At 33.3% G+C, this 26,371-nt stretch overlaps 1 long non-coding RNA gene and 1 pseudogene across 1 annotated transcript; both read right to left on the reverse strand.

Moving 5' to 3' along the window:
* Positions 1–13,920: 13,920 nt before the first annotated feature.
* Positions 13,921–15,884, reverse strand: LOC107843793 (annotated as a pseudogene).
* Positions 15,885–19,812: 3,928 nt separating this feature from the next.
* On the reverse strand, positions 19,813–25,333 carry LOC124888733. The gene is made up of 3 exons (XR_007047531.1): positions 24,744–25,333; positions 21,621–21,710; positions 19,813–20,744 (listed from the first exon to the last, which is right to left on the reverse strand). It is a non-coding gene; the product is annotated as an uncharacterized LOC124888733 (long non-coding RNA).
* Between the last annotated feature and the right edge of the window lie 1,038 nt (positions 25,334–26,371).

Below are 26,371 nucleotides of genomic sequence, written 5' to 3' on the forward strand. Positions count from 1 at the left end.
TCCTCATGGCTTTAATTGAAGACCTCAACCGCACTTTGAAAAGAATGCAAGTGATTCTTGGGAAGTTAGAAATGGATGTAACATCATTGAAAGGGAATGTATCTACTATGAGTGAGAGATTGGAATGAGTGGAAAGCCAAAGGAGTCACCCCTCTAATCTTCCCCAAAATATTACACCAAATGATCAATCCAGGGAGACAACCACTAAATGCATCCTAAAGCTGAGAGTTTGATAGACCAATCTAACCTCCACTTCACCAAGTCCAATAAAAGGCATTTGGAACCCAAATACCAACACCAAAACCAATACCTCCACTTAAACAAAGGCCTCACATTCCAATTCAAGCTCCATTAGACCAAAGAACTTATTTTCCATCCAATCCAGACCCACCTAACCCAAACTAACCAAACCGTGTAGAAGGATATGGTGGGGAATAACGACATAGAGGTTATGTATTTTATGGTAATGCTTACTTGAGGGAAGAAATAATGAGGGGTATACATGGGAAGATAGATTGAGAGGGGAGGGAAGGTCACCAAAATTGAGACTTGGTCATAAACTCCATCAAAGTTAGTCTCCCAATCTTCAAGGGTGGGAGTGATCCTGAAACGTATCTTTATTGGGAGTCTTTGTGTGACAAGATATTCCAACTCAATGACCTCATCGAGGAAAACAAAAGTTGCTATGTGATAGCTCATTTTGAGGGGTATGCTAATACGTGGTGGGAGTATGTTAAGCGGTTCGAGAATGAGGTGATCGGGGGATAACCTCCTCCTTGGTTTTGGTTGAAGAACCTTATGCGACAAAGGTACTTGAACGGGACTTATAGGAATGAGCTCCTTTACAAATTGTACAATTTAAGGCAAGGGAGCAAGAGTGTCATGGCTTACTATGATGAATTTCAATAATTGATGTTGAAACTTGACCACTGGGGAAAGTAGGTAATCCATGACATTGTCTGCTTCAAGGTTGGGTTAAACAAGAACATCTCCACTCGCATGATGCTTCACAAATTTGACACCATAGAGGTCATCTTCCAAGCGGCTTCAGAGGTGTAAAGAGAACTCTTTCATGGCTGCCCAACCCGAGGTCCACAAGGATGTCCAAAAACATCCTCCAAGGTATGAAGGTAAATTTAATTCTACTTCCAATCCCAAGGGGTTTCAATGTTTCAAGTGTCAAGGGTGGGCATAAGGCTAGTGAGTGTCCAAATTAGAAGAATATGATCCTAAGGGAGTGAAAGTTATACTACCTGGGGAGAAAATGGTGATTGAATCGGCTAAGGTTGATATGAAGCCTCAATATGAATAGCACAAAGAGGTTGGGATTCAAGTTGAGGAGGAAGTAGAAGATGCATGGCCATGTGAGGTGTCGTGTAAGATACCTCTTTAAAAGAGGTGAGGTCGTGAATTTGTGGGTAAATTCCTCTCAAGATGGAGAGGATGATACAAGTATGATCATGACCATGGACGCTTTTTGAGCATTTTTGAAGACCACTTAAAGGAGTTCACAATCCCAAGTGTAAAGGAGGCCTAAAGTCATCCTTTTAGTACACTTAAGGAGGTTTTTGGAGCCCATTTATGGGGGGGCTATTTTGTCATTTCTCTATTTTTTGTTGTATAAATAGAACAATGTAGGATTTATTTACTTAGTTTATGTTTGATATTATAATAATACTCCTCTTGTGAGAGAGACCTCAAAAATCAAAATCAGGGTATAGCATAAGAGTGGATTCTCTTGTGTATTGCAAAGCTTGATACCTTGGTACTTAAGAGGTGTACGCCCTCTTGTGTCATTTTAAGAGTTAGGTGCGTGTTTATTGTGGTGTTAAGCGTCCAATATTTACCATTTTTGGGTTCTTAAGATTACAACTTCATTGTGTTTAACTATCTATCTTTGTTTCTTGTTCTAATTTTAGATTTCCCTTGTATTGTTGTAAAACCCGTAGCTTCTAGTAATTGTAGACTTGTTGTTCTTCATTTTTTTGTGGTAATATAACTTGTTGGTTGTCTATTTTGAGGTGTTAACACTCATTGTTCTCTCTAGTCTTGTTATAAGTAGCGAATCTGAGAGTGGTCACAAAATAGTCTCGGGTTTCATCAACCTGTGGACTATTTTGGTGTACATTTTCTTGTGTTATTGGTCATCCTTGTATCATTTGGTATCATATTCAAGTTTTATTTCATTCCTACGAAGTCAAACTTGGGTTTGTTACTTAGAGAATTAAAAAATGGGTGAAAACTGGAAAAACAGATCCAAAAAAGTTAAAATCTGTCCATCTTGTTCTTGACCGAGATTTGTGTTTATGTGTCTAGATATTGGTAGTAATTTTTTTGTTTAAAGTGTTTCAAGTTTTGGTTTGTTTCTCACCAACACTAAAAGTGTACAAATCTAAGCTTGAACTTGAATTTGTTGAAGCTGTTGATGTGAACAAGGGGTTGTCGTGGTTGGTGTTGTTGTTTTAGCCTTGGCCTTGTTGTTGTGGACTTGTCGAGCTCTTGGAGAATTGTTTTTGGATGTTCTTGATGTTTTTGTTGTGTTCTTGGAGTTGTTTTAGAGTTTTGGTTCACCTCTCAAGCATGGAATACAATCAAGCTTATCACACTTGTGTGATTGAGTGAAGAAACCCGAGAGTAAAACGAGAGAGTGTGAGGACTTTATTTTACAACTAAATCGTTTATTATTGTGTAGGTGTTTTTCTTAGGTACATTGCAATGGAGGTAGTGAACTCCCAAACCATAGGAAACAATGGCACCAATATCCTCATGTCTTCTATTGAAGGCCTCAACCACACTTTGGAAAGAATGCAAGTGAGTCTTAGGAAGTTAGAAATGAATGTAACATCGTTGAAAGAGGATGCATCTACTATGAGTGGGAGATTGGAATGAGTGGAAAGCCAAATGAGCCACCCCTCTACTCCTCAGTACTATCTTGTGTCCTCGAGTGGACATGATAAAAATAATTTTCCTACCATCTCCCCCGAAATATTACACCAAATAATCAATCCAGGGAAACAACCACCAAATGCTTCCCAAAGCCGAGAGTTTGATAGACCAATCTAACCTCCACTTCACCAAGTCCAACAAGAAGCATTTGGAACCAAAATTCCAACACCAAAACTGAGCTCTCTACTTAACCAAAGGCCTCATATTCCAATTCAAGCTCCATTAGACCAAAGAACTTATTTTCCACCTAATCCAAACCAACCTAACCTGAACCAACCAAACCGTGTAGAAAGATATAGTGGGGAAGAGCAACATGGAGGTTATGGATTCTATGGTAATGCTTACTTGAGGCAAGAAAGAATGAGAGGTATACATGGGATTTATGACGAGAGGTGAGGGAAGGCCACCAAAATTGAGACTTAGTCATAGACTCCATCCAAGTTAGTCTCCTAATCTTCAAGAGTGAGAGTGATCCCGAAGTGTATCTTTCTTGGGATTCTTCGTGTGATAAGATATTCCAACTCAATAACCTCACCGAGAAAAATAAGAGTTGATATGTGAGAGCTTATTTTGCGGGGTATTCTAGTACGTGGTGGGAGTATGTTAAGCGGTTCGAGAATGAGGTGATCGGGGGACAACCTCCTCCTTGGTTTCATTTGAATAAACTTATTCTGCAAAGGCACTTGGCCGTGACTTATATGCATGAGGTCTTTGAAAAATTTTATAATTTAAGGCAAGGGAGCAAGAGTGTCATTGGTTACTACAATGAATTTCAACAATTGATGTTGAAACTTGACCACCGGGGAAAGAAAGTAATCCATGACATTTTATACTTCAAGTTTGGGTTAAACAAGGACATGTCCACTCGCATGATGCTTCACAAATTAGACACCATAGAGGGCATCTTCCAAGCGGCTTTAGAGGTGGAGAAGGTTCTCAAAAATAACTCTTTCGTGGCTGCCTAACCCGAGATCCACAAGGTTGTACAAAAAAATCCTCCAAGGTATGAAGGTAAATTTAATTCTACTTCCAATCCTAAGGGGTTTCAATGCTTCAAGTGTCAAGGGTGTGGGCACAAGGCTAGTGAGTGTCCAAATCGGAGGAATGTGATCCTAAAAAGGGGAAATTTATACTAACTAGGAGAGAAAGTATTGATTGAATCGACTAAGGTTGATAGAAATCCTCAATATGAAGAGCAAGAAGAGTTTGGGATTCAAGTTGAGGAGGAAGTAGAGGATGTATAGTCGTGTGGGGGGCCGCGTGAGATACCTTTCTAAAAGAGGTAAGGTCGTGAATTTATGGGCAAATTCCTCTCAAGATAGAGAGTATGATACAAGTATGATCATGAACATGTACATTTTTTGAGCATTTTTTAAGACCACTTAAAGGAGTTCACATGCCCAAGTGTAAATGAGGCCCAAAGCAATCCTTTTGGTACACTTAAGGGGGGGGGGGGTTGGAGACCATTTATGGGAAGGCTCTTTTGTTCATTTCTCTATTTGTTTGTAATGTTTTACAAATAGAACAATGTAGGTTTTATTTACTTCATTTATGTTTGAGATTATTAGTACACTCCTCTTGTGAGAAGAGAACTCCAAAACCAAAATTAAGGCATAACATAAGGGTGAATTCTCTTGTGTGTTGCAAAGCTTGATACCTTGGTGCTTGAGAGGTGGATGCCCTCTTGTTTCATTGTAAGAGTTAGGTGTGTGTTGAGTGTGGTGCTAAGAGTCCAAGAGTCACCATTCTTGGGTTCTTAAGATAACAACTTCATTGTGTCTAACTATCTATCTTTGTTTCTTGTTCTAGTTTCAGATTTCCCTTGTATTATTGTAAAACCCGTCGGTTCTAGTTGCTGTAGTCTTATTTTTCTTCATTGTATTATACTAATATAACTTGTTTGTTATCTGTTTTGAGGTTTTAACACTCGCTGTTATCTCTAGTCTTGTTATAAGTAGCGAATCCGAGAGTGGTCACCAAAATAGTCTCAGGTTTTCTCAACTTGTGGACTATTTTGGTGTATGTTTTATTGTGTTGTTGGTCATACTTGTATCAGTTGTTGAATAAAATTTGCATGGAATTGAAAATCTTTGCATCTTCTATCATAGTCTAAGCAATCTTTCACCATTGTTGCCCAATAGTATCCCATCTTTTTAATGTGAAAATAGGGCTTCAGTCCAGACTGATGCGATCTACAAACTTCCGAGTGTGATTCTTCCAAAGCTTGAATTGCTTATTTCTCCCCCAAACACTATAAGAGTACTCCTTCAAATGATCTTCTATACAGTGTGTCTCTGTAGTAAAGGAAGTGAGGTGCATGACGACGAATGTCAGTCATTCTCCTTGGATCTTCTGGAAGTATCCCGTAAAATAAGTAATCAATAATAGGTTGTTGCCAATATTATTTTATAGCTCCAGACACGGCAACAAAGTATTCAAACTTGTTTTCTACATCCTCATCTGACAGAGGTACTACCCATTCTTGGAGAATAGTAACTCACGTCTGATTTGGAAGGAAAAGAAGTTAGGGCATTAGCTTGCTTATTTTCTCTCCTTTGCACATATTAGAGGGTTACCTCCACAAGCCACCCCATCAATTTCTGTGAATAATCATGATATGATCGTAGCTCAGGCTTTCTAACTTCATTGCTTTCCAAAAGTTGGTTGATCACTAATTGGGAGTCATTAAAGACTTGTAATTGTAGTTGTTTCATGTCAACTGCCATCTCAAGTCCAAGCATTAACGCCTGCTATTCAGCAACATTATTAGAACAATGGTTTGTTAGGGTAAAAGAGTATGAGATGACCTTTTCTTGTGGAGTGATGAACACCACACCGACACTATCTCTATCTCGATGTGCTGCACCATCAAAGTACATCTTTCATGGGGGTATGGCTTTAATAACAATTACATCTTTATCAAGAAGTTCATCGCTCAGTTCCCAATCATCAGGTATCAGGTGGTCTGCTAAGAAGTCAGCTAATGCTTGTCCTTTTATGGCCTTTTAGGGAACATACAAATTCTCAAACTGTTGAAATTAAAGGTACTATCTTGCAAGTCGGCCACTAAGGACTGATTTTGACATTACAAACTTAACGGAATTCACCCTAGACACATGACGAACAACATGCGCTTGAAAGTAGTGCTTCATCTTTTGAATTAAGAAGGCCAATGCCAAACATAACTTTTCGATTGGAGAATACTTTAGATCATTTAGTGTCATCATTCTGCTCAGATAGTAAAGAGAATTCTCTTTACCTTCATTATTTTCTTGATCCAGTAGTGCTCCAACTGACCTCTCTTGTGTCGCGATGTAGAGTATCAATGGTTTCCCAGGTATGGGTGCTGCAAGAACTGGTGGCTTCATTAAGTATGATTTGATACTCTTAAAGGCATTATTACAAGATTGATCCCATTTAAAGAGAGTGTTTTTCTTCATGAGGCGACTAAATGGTTGACATTTTCCAACTAGGTTTGAGATGAACCTCCTTAAATATACTAGCCTTACTTGAAGGATTTTTAACTCATAAATATTTTGAGGCTCAGGCATTTTCAAAATTGCATCAATCTTGGCTTGATCAATTTCAATTCCTCGATGTCGTACAATGAAGCCAAGAATTTTTTTGGAAGTAACTCCAAAGGCAAACTTCAATGGATTCATCCTAAGTTGATATCTTCAAAGTAACTCGAACACCATTCTTAGGTATTTTAAGTGGTCATCTCTCTTTCTTGACTTCACCACTAGATCATCCACGTAGCATTCAACATTTTTATGGAGCAGACCATCAAAGATGTTTTGTATAGCTCTTTGATAAGTGAAGCCAGCGTTCTTCAATCCAAACAGAATCACTTTGTAGCAATAAAAATCTTTAGGCATGCGAAATGCAGTGAGTTCTTCATCCCTTGGTGCCATGCGGATTTGATTGTAGCCGGATGAACTATCCATAAAGACATTGCCTCATACCCAGTGGTGATATCAATCATCAACTCTGGTATGGGGATTGGAAATTCATCCTTAGGGCAGCGTTGTTGAGATCCCGAAAGTCGACACAAACTCGAATTTGGCCATTCTTATTTTGTACTGGAACAATACTTGAAATCCACATGGGATATTTGACTTCACGAATAAATCTAACTTCAATGATTGAAAATTATAGAGTACGTACTTTTTAATTAAATAAAAAATTAATTAAAAATATTATAATAGATATTTAAAATAAATTTTCTCTATAAATTGATAGATGTCCTTTTTAGTCATTTGTGCTTTTTTTCAAAAGAACTTTTTTGAAAAGCTATTTTATAAAAGTATTTCTCAAAGAAGCAGTTTTGTAACAGCAATCCCAAACGGGCTCTTAATTTGTTGGGACCCAAGACCAACCATTTCGTTAGTTGACCAAATACCAGTATCTTCTTTCCCAATTTTTAGTTTTGCTTAGTTTTCTTTCTTAATTATACAAGAAGCAGTTGTATGTTCCACCATATATTCAGAAGAAAAACTATATATATACAGAATAAGTTTATTTCCAATTTTTATGATTTAATTTGATTGGACACAAAGTTTAAGCATTGTGAGGGATTTCAGGTAATAAGACCCCCATAAAGTTTAATTCATTCACCAATCGTTTATTCGAAAATTCAATAAGTTTATTTCCAATTTTTATGATTTAATTTGATTGGACACAAAGTTTAAGCATTGTGAGGGATTTCAGGTAATAAGACCCCCATAAAGTTTAATTCATTCACCAATCGTTTATTCGAAAATTCAATTCTGTGGTTGGCTTATCAATTATGATTCGGTTCTGAACAGCCCTAATAAAAATCTATAAGCTCATATTCAGAACTTTTTGGAGATTGATGATACATACACATCACCGCAGAAGTGCTGGAAAGAGTACGTGTGACTCACCTTGTTCCCGTTCTCTCTACTGGAAGTGGCTAAAGGCAAAACATGAGTCTCTGACGAGTACATAAAATGTTGCTTTTATATATATCTATATATAGAATATATTAAAATTGTGAAGACCATTAGAAAAGTTATTTGAACTTTTTACCCCTTATTAAAATTTTTTGTAATGGAGAAAATTGTCTTTTCATTTATTTCTTTTAGTTATATATTTAAAATTAAGGAGGCCTAAATTGGTAAGACAAAAATATATGGAGAATTAATGTTGGTAAGTTTTCTTTTTCCCTATGTACATAAAAAAAGATTCTTAGAAAATATAATAACAAGAAGAAAAACATATAAAAAATTGACTAATTGAAGGAACATATTGCTTGTACCCGTAGAAGGAAAATAACAATCTTAAGGAAATAACCTATTATTATAGAATCGTTATTGCTTGTTTTTGGAAATTAAAGTTTTAACTTTCTACTCCGCCAAAACTTAACTAGTGATTTGAAGTCATAAAAACTTCATCACAAGTTAAAGATCATTCGGTTGACTATTGGAAGTCATAAAAACTTCATTGTCAACTTAAAACAAGAAAAAAAGTTTAAAGTTGCTTAACTTTATAAGTAGTATTCTGAAAATACTAAGTATTTTTTATTTTGTGGTGACAGAAAAAATGACCAGCGATAGTCAAATGCAAGATGCGGCAACGTCTGTGGGGGCAAATAATATTGCCACCTCAAGTCACACAAATGCTCCGCCTACAATGGCACCGGCGGAGAAGCCCGGAAAATCTATGGGCATTGACTTTAAGTGATGGCAGTAAAACATGTTCTTTTACCTCACCACTTTGTGTCTGCAACGGTTCACTAGCGAAGACTCTCCTGAGGTGCCCGAGGGAACCTCAGACAAAGAGCGTTTCATAATTGTAGAAGCTTGAAAACATTCAGACTTCCTTTGCTAGAATTATATTCTGAGTGGTCTCCAAGATGACCTCTATAATATTTACAGTGGAATTAAGACATCGAAGGAATTGTAGGGGACACTTGAACGAAAATATAAAATAGAGGATGCGGGAATTAAGAAATTTCTTGTTGCACGGTTCCTGGACTTTTAAAATGATTGATAGAAAATTGGTTGTCTCTCAAGTGCAGGAGTTATAAGTCATCATACATGATCTCCTAGCAGAAGGTATATCTTTGAAAAATACCTTAGTTGAACAAATTCAAAAGGTTCTTAATACTCACATAAACTGTTTTGTAGGTTTGATTGTGAATGATGCATTTCAAGTAGCAGCGATAGTTGAGAAGCTACCACCTTTGTGGAAAGACTTCAAAAACTACTTGAAGCATAAACGCAAGGAGATGACTGTTGAAGATCTTATTGTCTAACTGCGTATTGAAGAGGATAATAAGAGAATTCTACAATTAATGGAGCACATATTGTAGAAGATGATTAAAACAATTCTAAGAAAAGGAAGAAAGTTGAACAAGGAAGAAATCAACCCAAGAAGAAGTTCAAGGAAAAATGCTTCAATTGTGGCAAGATTGGCCACAAGTCCAAGGATTTTCGTACCCCTAAGAAAGGCAAGAAAAAGGACCAAGATAATATGGTTGAGTCCAACAAAGAATGTGATGATCTATGCGCTATACTCTCAGAATGCAACTTGGTGGGGAATCCTCGCAAATGGTGGATGGATTCTAGTGCCACACCCCATGTATGTGCCAACAAAGAGTTGTTTTCATCATTTGCTCCGGCTCAAGTAGAAAAAATAATCTACATGGCTAACTCTGCTACTGTTAAGGTGGAAGGAACAGGAAAAGTGTGCTTGAAAATGACTTCGGGCAAAGTCTTGACACTTAAAAATGTCTTGTATGTTCCACAATTACGTAGGAACTTAATTTCTATTTCACTTGTAGACAAGAACTAATTCAAATGTGTAATCATTTCTGGAAAAATTGTAATTAGCAAAGGAGAAATGTATGTAGGAAAATACTATCTCACCGAGGGCCTTTATAAAATGAATGTAATGACTGTTCAAATAAATAAAAGTTCAAATTCTTCTTATTTGATTGAGTCTTATGATTTATGGCATGAATGTTTAGTCCATATTAATTACAAAAAGTTACGAAAACTGATTAACTTAGAAGTTTTGCCAAACTTTGAGTGCAATAAATCAAAGTGTCAAACGTGTGTGGAATCGAAGTATGCAAAGTATCCTTATAAGTCCGTTGAAAGGAATTCCAATCCCTTAGAATTAATACACACTGACATTTATGATATGAAGTCAACACCATCACATGGTGGGAAAAAGTATTTCATAACTTTTATTGACGATTGCACTAGATACTGTTATGTCTACTTGCTAAATAGTAAGGATGAAGCAATAGATGCGTTTAGGCAATATAAAACTGAGGTTGAAAATCAGTTAGACAAAAAGATCAAAATGATAAAAAGTGATAGGGGCAGAGAATATAAATCTCCCTTTGTGCAAAAATGTGTAGAGAATGGAATCATCCATCAAACTACGACCCCATATTCACCTCAATCTAATGGAATTACGGAGAGGAAAAACTGAACTTTGAAGGAAATGATGAATGTCTTACTTATAAGTTCTGGTTTACCGCAAAACTTGTGGGGGGAGACTATCCTTACGGCCAACCATATACTCAATAGAGCTCCCCATAGTAAGACACAATCAATTCCTTATGAAATGTGGAAAGAAAGAAAACTCAACTTGAAATATTTCAAAGTATGGGGGTGTCTAGCAAAGGTCCAAGTTCCTGTGCCTAAAAGGATTAAGATAGGACCTAAGACTATGGACTGTGTGTTCATAGGATATGCTAAAAGTAGTAAAGTATGTCGGCTTTTGGTTCATTACATCGTCGTGTTCATAGGATATGCTAAAAATAGTAAAGTATGTCGGCTTTTGGTTCATAAATTCGAACATCTGAATATAGATGAAAATACGGTAATTGAATTAGATAATGCTAAATCCTTTAAAACATTTACCCATATAAAATTAGACACGAATAGTCTAGTGGAGGGTCTAAACGACCTCAAGATGAACCAAGTGAGAATGTACATAATGAAGAGAATCCAAGACGTAGTACACTTCAAAGAATGTCAACTTCGTTTGGATTAGATTTTGTAACATTTCTCTTAGAAAATGAGCCTCAAACGTTTAAAGAAGATATTCATCATCAGAATCATCCTTTTGGAAAGAGGCAATCAGTAGTGAGATTGATTCAATCTTAAGAAACCATATGTGGAAATTGGTTAATCTTCCTCCAGGAAATAAACCTTTAGGTTCTAAATGGATCTTCAAAAGAAAAATGAAAGCGGATGGTACTATTGACAAATACAAGGCAAGAATTATAGTAAAAGGCTTCAAACAAAAAGAAGGTCTTGATTACTTTGATACATACTCTCCTGTAACAAGCATAACATTAATTCGAATGTTAATTACCTTGACAGCGGTATATGGTCTTAAAATCCGTCAAATAGATGTGAAAACCGCATTCTTAAATTGAGAATTAGAGGAAGAAATTTACATAGAACAGCCTAAGGGTTTTGTGGTTCCAGGAAAGGAAAATAAGGTGTGTAAACTTATTAAGTTGTTATATGGACTGAAGCAAGCACCTAAGCAATGGCATGCAAAGTTTGACCAAACCATGTTGGCAAACAGATTTAAGATAAATGAATGTGATAAATGTGTTTATATTAAAGACACTCCAAATCACCAAGTCATTGTATGTTTATATGTGGATGATATGTTGATCATCAGTAGAGACATTTCTGACATAAATGCAATGAAACGAATGCTTGAGAGCAAGTTTGATATGAAAGACCTTGGAGTTGCGAATATGATCTTAGGTATAAGAATACATAGAACTCCACAAGGGTTGGCATTGTCACAGTCTCATTATATCAAAAATGTACTTGACAAATTCAAGTATATGGAATTCGGTATTGCCAAGACTCCTTTGGATGTGAGCTTTGCACTTCGAAAGAACGAAGGTGAAAGTGACTCACAATTGGAGTACGCAAGAGTATTAGGATATTTAATGTATATAATGAACTATACACGACCATATATAGCATGTGCTATTAGTAAATTGAATCGGTACACGAGTAATTCAAACAAAACTCATTGGATGGCAATGAAAAGAGTTTTGGGGTATCTTAAATACACTCAAGATTATGCTTTGCATTATAATAAATATCCTGCGGTACTTGAAGGATATATTGATACAAATTGGATCACCAGATCGAACGAAGTAAAATCCACAAATGGATATGTATTTACTATCGGTGGAGGAACAGTCTTTTAGAAATCATCTAAACAGACTTGTATTGCTCGCTCTACAATAGAATCTGAATTTATCGCATTGAATAAAGCCGGTGAAGAAGCAGAATGGATCCGGAATTTCTTAGAAGATATTCCTTATTGGCCCAAACCAGTGGCACCGGTATGTATACACTGTGATAGCCAAGCGACAATAGGTAGGGCAGAGAGCATGATGTACAACGGTAAATCTCGTCACATACGACGGAGACATAATACCATTAGAAAACTTCTCTCTAGTGGAATTATTACTGTTAACTATGTAAAGTCAAAGGATAATGTGTCAGATCCACTTACAAAAGGCCTATCTAGAGAAGGAGTGGAAAGGACATCCAAGGGAATAGGTTTAAAGCCTAGGACAAGTCAGCATAGTGGTAAATCTACCTAGAAGACTGGAGATCCCAAGAGCTAGGTTCAAGGAGATCAAACAAAGTTGTGTCTGACAGGTTCAACATTGTTAATTACCCAACCCATTCTCATAATGTAGACAATGTATAGTAATCAAGGATAAGACTTAAAGTGAAAAGTCTTTTAATGATTATCTAAATTTGGCAGATTTGACCAAATAATTTAATCTATAGGATTGAACGTTTAGAAATCACCTATGTGAGGGAGAAGTGAAAGTTGTTTCAAGGATAATGTTAGTAAAGGCCTATTCTCTAAGCTCTCATGAAATCGGAATGTGTTCATGGCTGAAAAGAACAAAACCGTGAGAACCATAAACGTTAAAAGGATAATTGTGTGATATGTATTGTCTAAGTGTTCATTAAAGCTCGAAGGTTCAAAGATATCAAATCTACTGATTGACCGAGTGCATCCGATGCATGTTCACTATGGAAAGTTCAAAGGGAAACCCACTTATCCAAATGCAATCAGTCTTTGCTTGATAATCACATACTTGTCCGTAAAACTTTTATGAAAAATAGTCATTTCCCATTAATGTGGGGGATTGTTGGGTTCAAAGTGTGAAGAAAGTGTGAATGGAAAATGGAGAAAAAAATGGTGGAGGGAAGGAGACACCGATTTGGAAAGTGTACTCCCAAAATTAGAAAGTTCACTCCCAAAATTGGAAAGTTCACTAAGTCACCCACATTCGTGGGAGAAGGAAACTTTGGAGTGTTTATAATAATGAACACTTACTCCACATGATAAGTGAGGCAAGAAAATAGAGATACCTCGCGCCGTCGTCGTCGTCGCTCGCTCGACTCGGCTTCGGATTTGGATTTGATCAATGAGATCTATCTTTCTGGTCAAACTTTATTTGAATTTCAAAAAATACCAAAGAAAAAATGCAAATGCAGTAAAAAAACATTTTCTTTTTCCTGGAGTGTTTCGAACCTCCATTTATACATGCATGTAGAATTCGAAACAGTGTTTCGATCTGATGCAATACTTCATCGAACTGGTGCCACTGTTTCCTGAACTGGTACACTGTTTCGTGAACTGGTATGCCTGTTCGGGAAAAGACATGTTCTTTGGATGAACAAACATGAATTTTCAGAAAAGACACACCATTTAATTGAACCAATGCCACCTTTTCAAAGAGGCATATTATGACTATATAAACATGCTTTTATTCACAGGTTTAGATACAAAAATTTCAGAATAAAAACACTCTTCTTGCCTTAAAAATATTTTGTGTGATCACTCAAAACGTTCAGTGAGTTCGAAGATATTCCAGTTGTTTGAGGTACCGCTACAATTAATTTGTTTGGCCATTTTATCCTGGGAGGAAAATTCCGCAACCTCGGGTACATTGAGGAAAATTATTTCCTTAAGTAAAGTTCATGAATTCGGGCGACTTGGCCATTTCTGTTTCATCTTTATTTCTAAAAATAAAATACACCTCTTGAAAAGATCACTTTAATCTTGTATTGAGGGTATTTTCTGCACTTCATTGTGTTCTTGATTTATAAACTTGAACTAGTTGAATTGGTTGTTTCTAGTATACAGATTCTTGTACCCGTAGAAGGAAAATAACATCTACGATCACCTTGAAATGCCATCTGAGAAGAATCTACACGCTGCACAGCTGGTTTCTCAGTGAGCGTCTCTTCTGGCCTTTCTGCAGCATGCCTTGGTCGAACCCTCAAGCTGCATTTCCTTTTTATTTTGGGCTGCAACACCTGTTCTTCTTCACCTTTATCACGATCTTAGATCCAGCTACCAGGCTGCTGAAGATCCACATGTGAGTCTCCAGAGACTGCGATTTCTCCTTCCTCTAATTCATCTGCCTGAAATTTAAAGATGGAAATATCGATGTCATCAAGTGTTGTCAGTACTGGATATACACCATTAAAGAAGAAAAAGAAGGAATGAATCTTCGCACCATCTTTTTGGCCCGAGAACTGGGCCTGGCATCCTTTGCAGAAAGGGATCCGAACTTCTGCTGAGAAGACACAGATGACGATACTATTTGTTTCGGCCTTTGGTTATCCGATGATGATCCTGATGAACCCACTTGTTCAGGTACACGAGTATTTATAGCACCTTGGGGACGTTGATGGTATTCATATCTACCAACAAAACTGGGACCATCTTCTTCTGACTGGTCTTTGTTAGCTGGTGTGACGTCAACTGCACCATTAAATTCATCATCTTCAAATTCCCCAATTTCACCTTCTTCATTGGCTGAATATCCATTCCTCTCCCCAGAACTTGCTTCAGAGAACTCTCCGTTGTCGTCATCCAATTCTGTGTAAATAGGACCCTTCTTGCCTTTGGGCCACCCCCTTTTCTTCTCAGATTCAGGAGCTAAACCACTGGAGTCCACGCCAACAACACTACTGAATAAGACATTCTTTGAGGGCATTTTTGCTAAAATTGGCAATGGCCGTATTAACTTCCTTACTGGTAGCACGAAGCCACTTCGGAACCTGGTCATATCTAGTTATCTCCTCTTCCCAATCAAATTCTTCATCCATTTGATCAAATTGTTCTACCTCTTCTTCACTCCTAGCAATCATGCGATTTACCTCCTGCAGAGAGGGAACATCATGAAGTGTGTCTCCTGATATCTCTCCTCATCATGTAATGACGTCTCTAAATGATTTATAACTTCATCAGCCCAGCCAATCTTATACTGTTGAGAATTATTCTGAATGAGACTCTCAATAGATCCAATATAGCGGTCCTTTCCTGCGAGGTCATCATCAGAATCAACTACGCCTACACGATATTCATCCTCTTTCTGGTGGCTTGCAATTTTATCTACTACTGCCTCCATGTAAATGACTTTAACTTCTCTCTTCTGCCCGATACGATGGGCTCTAGCAACTGCCTGTTCTTCATTTTTGGGATTTGGATCAAGATCATAGATGATGACAGTGTCAGCAGTCTGCAAATTTAATCCACGGCCAGCAGCACGAATACTTAAGACCTGACATGCTGCATCTTAAGACAACCGAGACCTGCAGTTGAGGTAGTCATTAGAGAGGTGGTCCTACATCACAGTTTGGCAAAAAGACAACCATGAATGATGAAAGTATACCTTGAGGCTTGAGAATTTGGTGAAGTCGATGAATAACGATGACCTTCTTCTCAATCTCAAGCCAGTCATCTTCAGCGTTGTTTGTTGGACCTTCTTTTTGAGAAGGATTAGAGAACCAATCATGAAATGCTTTCCGATTATCATAAACCTCTGGAAGTAGTAGGTTTGGAAGTGACCATAATTCCTTCAGATCATTCTGCAGCAAACACATTTAACACCCAGACGCAACCGATGAACCATGCTTAAGATCATATGGCAAAAAAACTAAGCCAAGGACAAAACTGTGAAGATTCATTTGTCACTGTAATGACCCTACAAACTATTTAATCAATTTTGGCCTATATTTTTTATATAATCAGTTTGGGAGACAAATGTTAGTGGAGAGAAGAGGCATGATTACTCATCCAATAAGTTTCCTCCTTTTCTTTTACAAAGCTGATAAAGTTTATTTCTTTTCTATAAAGATGATAAATTAATTTATCATAACAGCTCATAGAATATCAAAGCTCTACTGTATGCCTTCTTTTCTTTAGTCCTTTTACCCCACTATTTTTAGAATATTTTTATGAAAAATAGCATGACCTGATTTTACTATCACGTTGTCTTTAAGATTAATATTTGAAGTATAACCAAGAAAAGCACAAGTAATAACTTTTTTACCAAACCTACAGATTTTAGGATTCATTAACCTAGGTTAAGCAACTAATTTCTTCCTTTTATTCAACACATAACAAGCAGTCAAAAGAGCTTCATGGCATTAGTTAACTTAACCAAACCATATTTGAAGATTATGGAAATAATAATTTTTATATTTGAGTTCGATTTGGAAAAGGAATCTACTAATTTAAATAAAAGTAATTTATGAAAATTTAATTAGATGGAATAATTATTCCTTATTTAACTCAACTAATTTGAGTAAAATAAGGGCAATAAATCTTGTTATATATGTATTTGTATAGCAACAGTTTACTTAAATACAAAATACAATTTGGTATTTTTTGTAATTATAAAACTATTGGTATAAAAGTTACAATTAAGGCTCTATAATTGTTATTTCTAAAATTTTTCCTTGTATTATTGTAGAAGGATTATTAATTTATAGAAGTCCAAAAGCTTTTCAAATTATCTAAATATGATAAATTTATATCCCCCAACACCATAAAAAAACTACCAATTTTATAAGAGTAAGAATCCCAACAATAATAAATTACCACAATTAGATATGTTGTACGTTTTTTATAGTTCCTTTTTAGACTTTTTTTGCTCTTGTTTAATACACTATATGCTTTATTGTTTTATTTTTTAAAAGAAATTTAAAAATCATATATACATGTGATTCCTAAAACTTAGGAGTTTAGTAGTTTTTTTTCTTTAATTTTTCTAACCGTAATATTTGTTTATTACCATATATTTTAGGACTCTTAATTTTTTCTTTCCATATATATTTTAGGATTCAATAATATAGTTAATATTACTAAAATAATTAACTAACAATTTGAGAATATATTGAAAAGACAATTTTGTCTATTATGGAGTGTTTTAATGGAGGACAAAAAGTTTAAATCACTTTCCTAAGGGTCTTCACACTTTTAATATACTAGTTTAGTATACGTGCTTTGCACGTGTATGAATACTTCTAATTTTAGTTAAAATTATTTAACAGACACTTAGATTTATATTATAATCAAATTTACATAAAAACATTAGTTGTCTTACAAGTAGAGTTTGATACTATATACGACTCTACTTATATTACTATAAATAATCGATAAAAATATTTAAAACCTCTCACTTTAATGATAGTAAAATTTGTAAGTATAATTCTTTGGACATGACAATAATAGTTTTTCTTTGCCTTTATTTTTCAAAAATTAATTTTTTTTCTTCTACTCGTAATTCATAGAAAAAGAAGAAAAAAGCTTTAGGCCCAAAACTAATAAGAACATACATATCATCAATTGAATGTCGTATACAATTTCTACGAATTATAATTAGAAGCATACCCTTTAATTTTTAGCCAATATAGCGATTGATTATCATCATCTGATCCACCTCATTCCTTGACAATGTCGCATGGTTCTTCTCTTTTTTTGGATTAAAATTTTCAGCTGAAAGAACACAAAAAATATTAGAACTAATTGTATCAAAAGAAAGAAAAAAAGTTGAATCAAAACCAAATAAAAAAGCAAACGAACAAGAAAAAAAATGCGTACTAAATTATTGAGAGCTAAATCTTTGTTTACAAAAAGTTACTTAAATAGAATTATATAAGGTAGCATTTTAATTGATTTAAAAGTGTACTAAATATTAGGATTTTTACTTCTTTTAAATAAGTAAATAATTATATAAGGTAGTATTTTAATTGATCTAAAAATCTAAAATAGTAACACTTTTACATCTATATTTACATCTATAATCTAATCAGAAAGAGACTCCAAAAATAAGAGATTTAGATAATGACTCATTAGAATAGAAAAACGATTCCTAAATAGAAGAATGAAAAATAGACTCAATTATTAGAAATTTATGTCAGCCCCCTACATTTGGAAAATAGAAACTTTAAACATTGTTATTTATTTGTCAAATAAAATTGCCTTATGGGCTTCTCCAATTAAAATCCACCTTTAAAAAATCACCAAAAAATTACCTTATTTTACACTCAAAACTGTCGTAGGGTACAGGAAAAAAAAATCTTCCTTAATTTTGGAAAATTTAAAATTTAAAATTATCAAGGAATCATTGTTATAAAATAAGAGTCTATAACAATTTGGTATTTTTAAAATTTTTCTTATGTTAACGCTTTTATTAAATCTTTCCTTATTAGAGTTATGTACCTAAAATTTAGAATACTTTTGGATTAGTGTTTATATGAAAAAAATCAATACATAACTCTAATTAGGAAAGGTTTAGTAACTAAATTTTAATGAATTTTAAAATTTTAAATATTATTAGAAAATAGCAAAAGGACGATTTTGTTGTTTAATGAAGGGTAAAAAGTTCAAATCACTTTCCTTATTAGAGTTATGTACCTAAAATTTAGGATTCTTTTGTATTAGTATTTATATAGAAAAAATCAATACATAAAGATGATTTTGTCTATTGCAAAGTGTTTTTTAATGAAGGGTAAAAAGTTCAAATTATTTTTTTAAGGGTCTTCACACTTTTAATATATTATAGATTATAGATAGATATAGATATAGATTATTTAGTACTCACTGAGTTTCTTGTTCTTCAATATATATTGCTATCTATTACTTGATTTGCTTTGTATGTTTCTATTTTTACTATTATAATTTTCTTGCAACCCTGTTTATGCTATTATGTATTTTACAAAAACTATGAATTTAAAGGGAAAATTGAAAACAAACCTCTGGTACTTTCTTTAAATGTAGTCTCTCTTATATTACTCGCCAACGTAAAACTCAATAAATAGTATCCTCTCACATCTCATTCATAAAGTATATTTCGTTATCGATTTCAATTGTAAACTCATCGATGTTTCAAACATAAAAACTATATAGGAAAAACGTAATTAGAATGAATTTTCAAAAAGAAATCTTAATCATCTCCCAAGTCACCACACAGGGCTTGGAAAAACATAAGCTTAATATATTCTAAGGGCAATGAGCACCTCCGCTAGAAAATGAAAGCATTTACTGAAGAACCAAGAGAAAAAGATCAAACAAATATCGAAGATCTAAATAAGGAATAAATCCAATTCTCTAGTTAGCTAGCTACATAGAAAAGGGGGACTTTGAATTAAAAGGGACAAACAAGTTTCTCAATTAAGTGAGGGTACTTCAAGTTTTAAAAATTAGGTGAAAGGGACAATATTTTTTTCAGTTTTTTTTAAATATTTTTCGCTCCAACAACTAAAGAAGTTGTCTCAATAACTATCAAAGTTGTTCGACAACCTTTTAAAGTTGTTCGACAACTATCAAAGTTGTTTGACAACTTTGATAGTTGTTGAAACAACTAATGCAGTTTTCGAACAACTGTTTTAGTTGTTTAAGCGACCTTATTTCTTTTAACTTAATAATATTATGGGAGCCACTTATCACCTTTCTTAAATTAAATACTTTAGAGGATCTATGAGCTCATTTTTCTCTAGAAAAGGAATAAGGTTACATATGCTCTTGTACTTCATGATGAAATTTTAAAGATGAATTTCACTTGACAGATTGGTCATAGTTGCTTCTTTGATTGATGAATCAAGTTTATCATATCTAGAACACTTTCCATTTTTATGTGGGCTCTACCACAACGAATTGTGCATCATATCCGGGTAAGAATTAACCATTCATGGCAGAAGAATGTAATATCTCACAAAGAACTTCACTATTAAGTTTTGTGGAGCTAGCTTGAAACCAAATATAATGAGAACATAATTTTGTGTCAGTTTTTGTGTATTGAGGTGTCCATAAGTTATCAAAATAAGGTGTGAAAACGTTGTTTCAAAGTAAGCTCCATCGATATTACCTTGGTATTTTGATCGGGGTAAAAAAAATATCCTCACATTTAGGACAATATATTTTTACCGTACTTGAACATGGAATATCAAACTAACCAACTGAAAGGCAAAGTTGTCCAAAGCAATAAACTAGTGGAGATCTCCCAAAGTCATAGTTCTTGTAATTCTATGATATTGCAACCATTCCCTAGCTACTCAAAATGCACGTAACATAGATCAAACCATACAACATCTCTGTTGCTGACTCAACCAATTCATTCTGGTTCTCGGTGAACATACCACCATGAGAGGTTTTGACATCAAAAACAAGGTCAACTGCACATTCATAATATGGCACTTGACTGTTCAATGCCTCAATCCAGAGAGATTAAAATCCACGATGTATGGAAAGCACTAACATCAGAGTCTTTACTGTCTGTTTTAGATTCATCATCTGATCACTTGTTCTTCAAAGCTCTAGATGTAGAAGGTGCAGATTTTTTCAAGTATTTATCCAATCCATCCTTAATTTGTTTTCGATCCAACGGTCCTCCGATGATCTCTGACCTCGATCAACCACCACCTCGATCCCTATACATTTCTCTCTCTCTCACCCAAAACCTATATTTATATAAATGTATGTTTATATATTATGAACCTATCAGTCTAAACGAAAAGAGAAACTTTGTATGTACAGAGAATGAGTTGGATAGATGGAGTTAGGGTTTATAAACATGTACATAAAGTATGTTGAACATACATGGGAGTTTTATCTTTCTTCCATAAATTATTTATGAATATTAAAAAACTTCAACTCCAAATAAACTAAAATTCAATCGTTAGGTTGATTTTAATATTTAATAGCCAATATATTTTTTGATTTTAGTTTAGTAAAAATTAGAAAAATTGTAAGTGACTACTAAACCTAAACCTAATATCTTTTTGTCCTATAACTATTGTAAATTAGACAACTAATTCTCTTAATTGTGGTATATTAAATTACTCCCAACTTCATCACCCTCCATTCACGATTCACAGAAACATTCTCACTACACCACTACTCATTGACATACTACATTTTTTATTTTGATACCCACATAACCACTCACGTTTTTTCTCTTCTTTGAGCTCACCTTCATAGAGAACACGCCAATACACACTCTACAATCTAGGCAAGGCCATATGCTCCAGGTTCTAGATCCAACAAAGAAGAAAGCATAAGAGTCTAATTTGTCAACATATAATGGATAGTTACACAGTTATATTCACAAATCTAATCATAAAAAAAATACATAGAATTAAAACCAACATTCAATAGAGAAAGTCACGTTTGATCTATAACTTTCATCTAAAAGAGAAACACGAGAAATTATGAAAATGAAGAGAATTCGTAGTCACATGAGAAATTATTGAAATAATGGGAGAATACATAATCAATTATTGATTATGTATATAATTCATACATTCTTTAAATCATTATTTACTAATGAAACTTACATATTCGTAAACAAAGATCAAATCAACCGCCTTGCGCGTACTGATCTATCCATATATCGTCTTTCAGTAAATATCATCTCTTCGATAATTCTGCACGTAAAAGTTACTCAAAACAATATATCACATACATGTTTATGTCCATATCACTTTTAATATATATAATTTTATTATTATATATCTACATTAAACAAAGAAGGAAGCACGAGAGTCTAGCTTGTCATCATATCACGAATAGTTACATAGTTATTTTCACAAATCTAATTATTAAAAAAGTACATAGAATCAAAATCAACCTTCAATAGAGTAAGTCACTTTCGATCTAAAATTTTACCTCGGAGAGAGAAAATAGAAGGTAGTCGTATGTTTCTTGTAGAAGAATTGTAGAAATTCTTCTTTGTATATCTAAGGTAAAATTTAATTAATTTAAAAGTATAAAAATGATATAAAGTTGGTTAAGAACACAATTGTGAGTTAATTTTAGTTAATATAATTATAACCATTTAATATTTTGTAGTTTTATTAAGTAAAAAAGAAAAGAAAACCAAATTAAAGAAAAAGAAATAGGAAAACTATCAAAAAAGTCTCACGGTGTTTACTTTGCAATTCCCTCCACTCACAATTTCGTTGTAACTTAGAACTTTTAACATAATTCTAATATGGAAAATTTTAATAACTAATTTTGGTTAATTTTAAAGTCCAAAATATTACCTTAGTAATTTTGGTATCTATTAAATGAGTGACTTTTCTCATACAAACACTAATTCAAAGAATCCTAAATTTTAGGCATAACTCAAATAAGGAAAGGTTTAATAACTAAATTTTAATGTACTTTTTAATTTTAAAAATTATTAAAAAAAATAGCAAAAAGATGGTTTTGTCTATTGCGAAGTATTTTAATGAAGGGCAAAAAGTTCAATCACTTTTTTAAGGGTCTTCACACTTTTAATATATTATAGATATAGACTAGTTTAACCTCACGTGCCTCGCACGTGTAATGTTTGATTATTTAAAATTAAATGATTTAGTCTATTGCGGAGATTTTTAGTGAAGTGTAAAATGTTTAAATGACTTTTTAAAGATCCTTCACACTTTAATATAATAATATAAATATAAACATATATCTTAATATAAGCACACCTATATTTTACCACCAGGTGTTTCTAGTGTTTGACAGATTATCATTTTTGCGTTTGTTATGCAGTACCATTTTTCTGTGCTGAGGCTAAGAGAGACACATCAATTTGAACCATATTTGTGGTACGATTATTTTTTTTCTATATTAATCTCTCCTTATTTTTAAAGTAAAAATCTTTACAAAATCATTTATTACATTCTTATTACATACTTAAAACTTTTAAAAATTTGGTACTTACTAAATGTTTCATATTCTAAAGTTTTTATATTTATTCTAGATTTTTAAAATCTTCTAAAAATCAAATTTAGTTGATTTAGAATTCTTAAACTAATGAAAAAAAAGTATTAGTTGCCATTAATTCTGATGACTTTTAATAAGAAAAGGTCTTACAACTTTTTAAAATTTGATACTTATTAAATTTTTCTTATTCTAGCGCTATTATATTTATTTCTAGATTTTTCAAATATTCTTAAAATCAAATTTAATTGATCTAGAATTCTCAAGCTAATGAAAAAACTATTAGTTGTAATTAGGAAAAGTTTTACCATAAATATATTTAATTAATTTTCAACTCTCCAATATTAAAAAAAAAAAAAAGAAAGACAAAGTTCAATGTATCCTTGTTTTTCACCTTTAATTTTCATGTGCGTAATTTTTCTTCTTTTCTATGTATATACAATCAAAGACTTTTATCCCAAAATATTTAATATAATTTTTTATTGATACTAATTGTTGCAATATATTTTTATGAAAAACTTATAACATAAACTAAACTAACAAAACAAAACCATAAATCTATCTTCCTCTTGATGGTGCTTAGGAAAAATCGAAATAAATATCATTAATTTATAATTTTAAATCCACATCCACAAAATGTAAATTATTTCTTGTTTCAACTTGCCCCGCCCCACACTACACACGCATATATCTAAACCTGCTTCATCCCACACCTGCATATATCTAAACTCGCCTCATCCCACATCGGCATATATTTAAAATCGTCCCCGCACCATTAATTGTCATCCCTGATCGATGTGCACTCCTATCATTTATAATAGAAGTCTTTGTATGCATAATTTAAAATAGAATAGAATTCAATAATTTAATAATTGTTTTAGGAATTGAAGACAATATTTGTAACTTAATTATATTCAATTATATTCTTATGTTAAAAATCTACCTTTTAATAGTGAAGATAACTACAGCACATGAACTAAAATAGTTTAACTTGGTTGAATCATGAATAAATGTGTATAAAAAGGCTTTTAATAGTCTGTAAAAATATTCTCTTGGACTTCATTCCTTAAACCATATTTACTTTCGATATAGGAGCTACGTTGAGCTCACAGATTTCTCCAATCTCGTTTTAGCTAAACGACAAAGCATTAGTAATCATTCTAAACTGGCTTCAGTGAGTTTAGTTGAAGCCAAATAATATTAAAATATTGAATAAAAAGTAGATCCAATTTTTTGAAGTACTCATATGATCAGTGAGCAATAATTCTTAGTAACATACAGATCAAAGGCAGTTGACTTTTTGAGAAAAACAATATTTGTTACATTAGTTATGAATCAAAACTAAAATAAGGGAAGCAAAAACATAGGCACAAAGTCAAGTTGGGTCAAGGACAGAAAATTATAGTATTTATCCATGATTAAAATTATATTTTATATATATATCGTGAATGTTAAATACTCAAGCTTCTTCAAGTACTTATTAATATTTTGAATGCTCTTAGTAAAATTTTGATTGTGCTATTGATTAAACACATAAATAAAGTGAGTATACACAAATTAATTACATCAACGGTGCCCAAAAAAATACCCAAGAACATATAAGAAATTCATCACATAATTACATATAAGAAATTCATCACATAATTACACATATGCTACCAATGTGAACAAGACCATAAAAAAGTTTACTTTTTTCACGTAAAAGAACAAATAAAATAAGGATAAAAAAGATTCAGATTTTGAGCATTTACCCTATGAAGATTGGAATTCCAAGATCAGTATTACTAACATAGCAAGATCCAGAGGCAACGCTTTTCTTCGCATGGTGCAATCCACCCGCCCAATTTATAGTTATTTGTAAAGTGACTGTTTATTTTCTTGAGTTATAACTACCATTATTTTTGGTATTAATACAATTATTTTTGGGCAAAATAAAACTCCATAATTGTAGGACTCATTACTTGGTTATAGCATAAAAGTCCTAATACAAATTATACTTTGAATTCAATTAAATTTCTGTCTCCAAAATTTATTAGGACTCTGTAATTTTACAATAATCAATTAATAATTGAAAAAAATAAGGTGAAAAGATGATTTTGTCTATTGCGGAGTATTATAATGAAGGGCAAAAAGTTCAATCAATATTTCTAATGCCCTTCACACTTTTAATATATTATTATAGATATAGATTATAGATATAGATATAGATAGATATAGATATTTATTATACTTGAGTCGTGCTAGACACTGTCCTAATAAACTATTTCAGCAATGTGAAATATTTCTCCAGAATTAAACAAACACTTTCCTAATTTTTTAGAGGATACAGGAATCAATAAAACTATTAATACAAATACCAACAAGTTAATTTAGAAAAGAATATAACTAATAATAAAGGCCATATAATAAAAGATGAAGTGCAAGAAACGGAAAGGAAGCAATAGGACTTAAGCTAAGATTGTTTGTTTTTTTATTTTTTTTCCACTCTATCATGTTACACAAAGCCTTTATATATAGGCAAATAAAGAAAGGTTCTCCCTTCTATGCTATAACAAATGTTAAAACACTTGTTTTTTATCAAAAGACGCCTCTTTTGCTATTTTTCAGACACATATCTAGCCAAATGGCAAATTCAAAATAATTACGTACCTTCTCTTCTCTTTCATGATATGATTCCTTTTTTTCTTTTGTTTTCCTTTTTTTTATTTAAATACACAATAAATTATTTTGAAATAAATAATTTTTTTACAATCCCCACATTATTTCAGAATAATTTTAAAAATATTTTAACTTGTTGAATTTGTATGGACAAAATGTATTAGGTTTCGTGTCTACTGGACTATAAACCAAACTTAGAGCAATAAAATTTAACTTACAGAATTACCCGTGAAATATAATATTTCTATGAATCGAATAATTCTTGTTGTAAGCTAGAGATTTTATCAATCACATTTTGACCGTAATTTTGTTGTTCAATGCGGTTTTACGCCAATAGGCCATGTGCATGCCTGGTATTCATGAGAGCTTTAGAGACTAAGACCAAAAGTCTCATAGGAACGACCTCATTTCACTTCTTATATAGGTGGATTCATCAAGTGTACACTGCCTTAAATACGCCACCCATAAGGATTATGGATTCATTAAGAGTTAATAACTCATCTCTCTATTTTAGTAGCAGTTCAAGCACTCTTAATAAGTACACAGAGTCAATATCGACTTGTTATTACCCATATGAACCTACTTCATGGGATCTCCAATCACATAGGTTGGGTCACCATCTCTATTGACAATCATATTAGTCTTAACCCCATCTCTTTTGAGGTTTGAAGAATTAATTTTCTTCCTACAGGTTTAGTCAAAGAATCAGCCGAATTCAATT

The sequence above is a fragment of the Capsicum annuum genome, chromosome 1, assembly GCF_002878395.1.
Source record: "Capsicum annuum cultivar UCD-10X-F1 chromosome 1, UCD10Xv1.1, whole genome shotgun sequence".
NCBI classification, from domain to species: domain Eukaryota; kingdom Viridiplantae; phylum Streptophyta; class Magnoliopsida; order Solanales; family Solanaceae; genus Capsicum; species Capsicum annuum.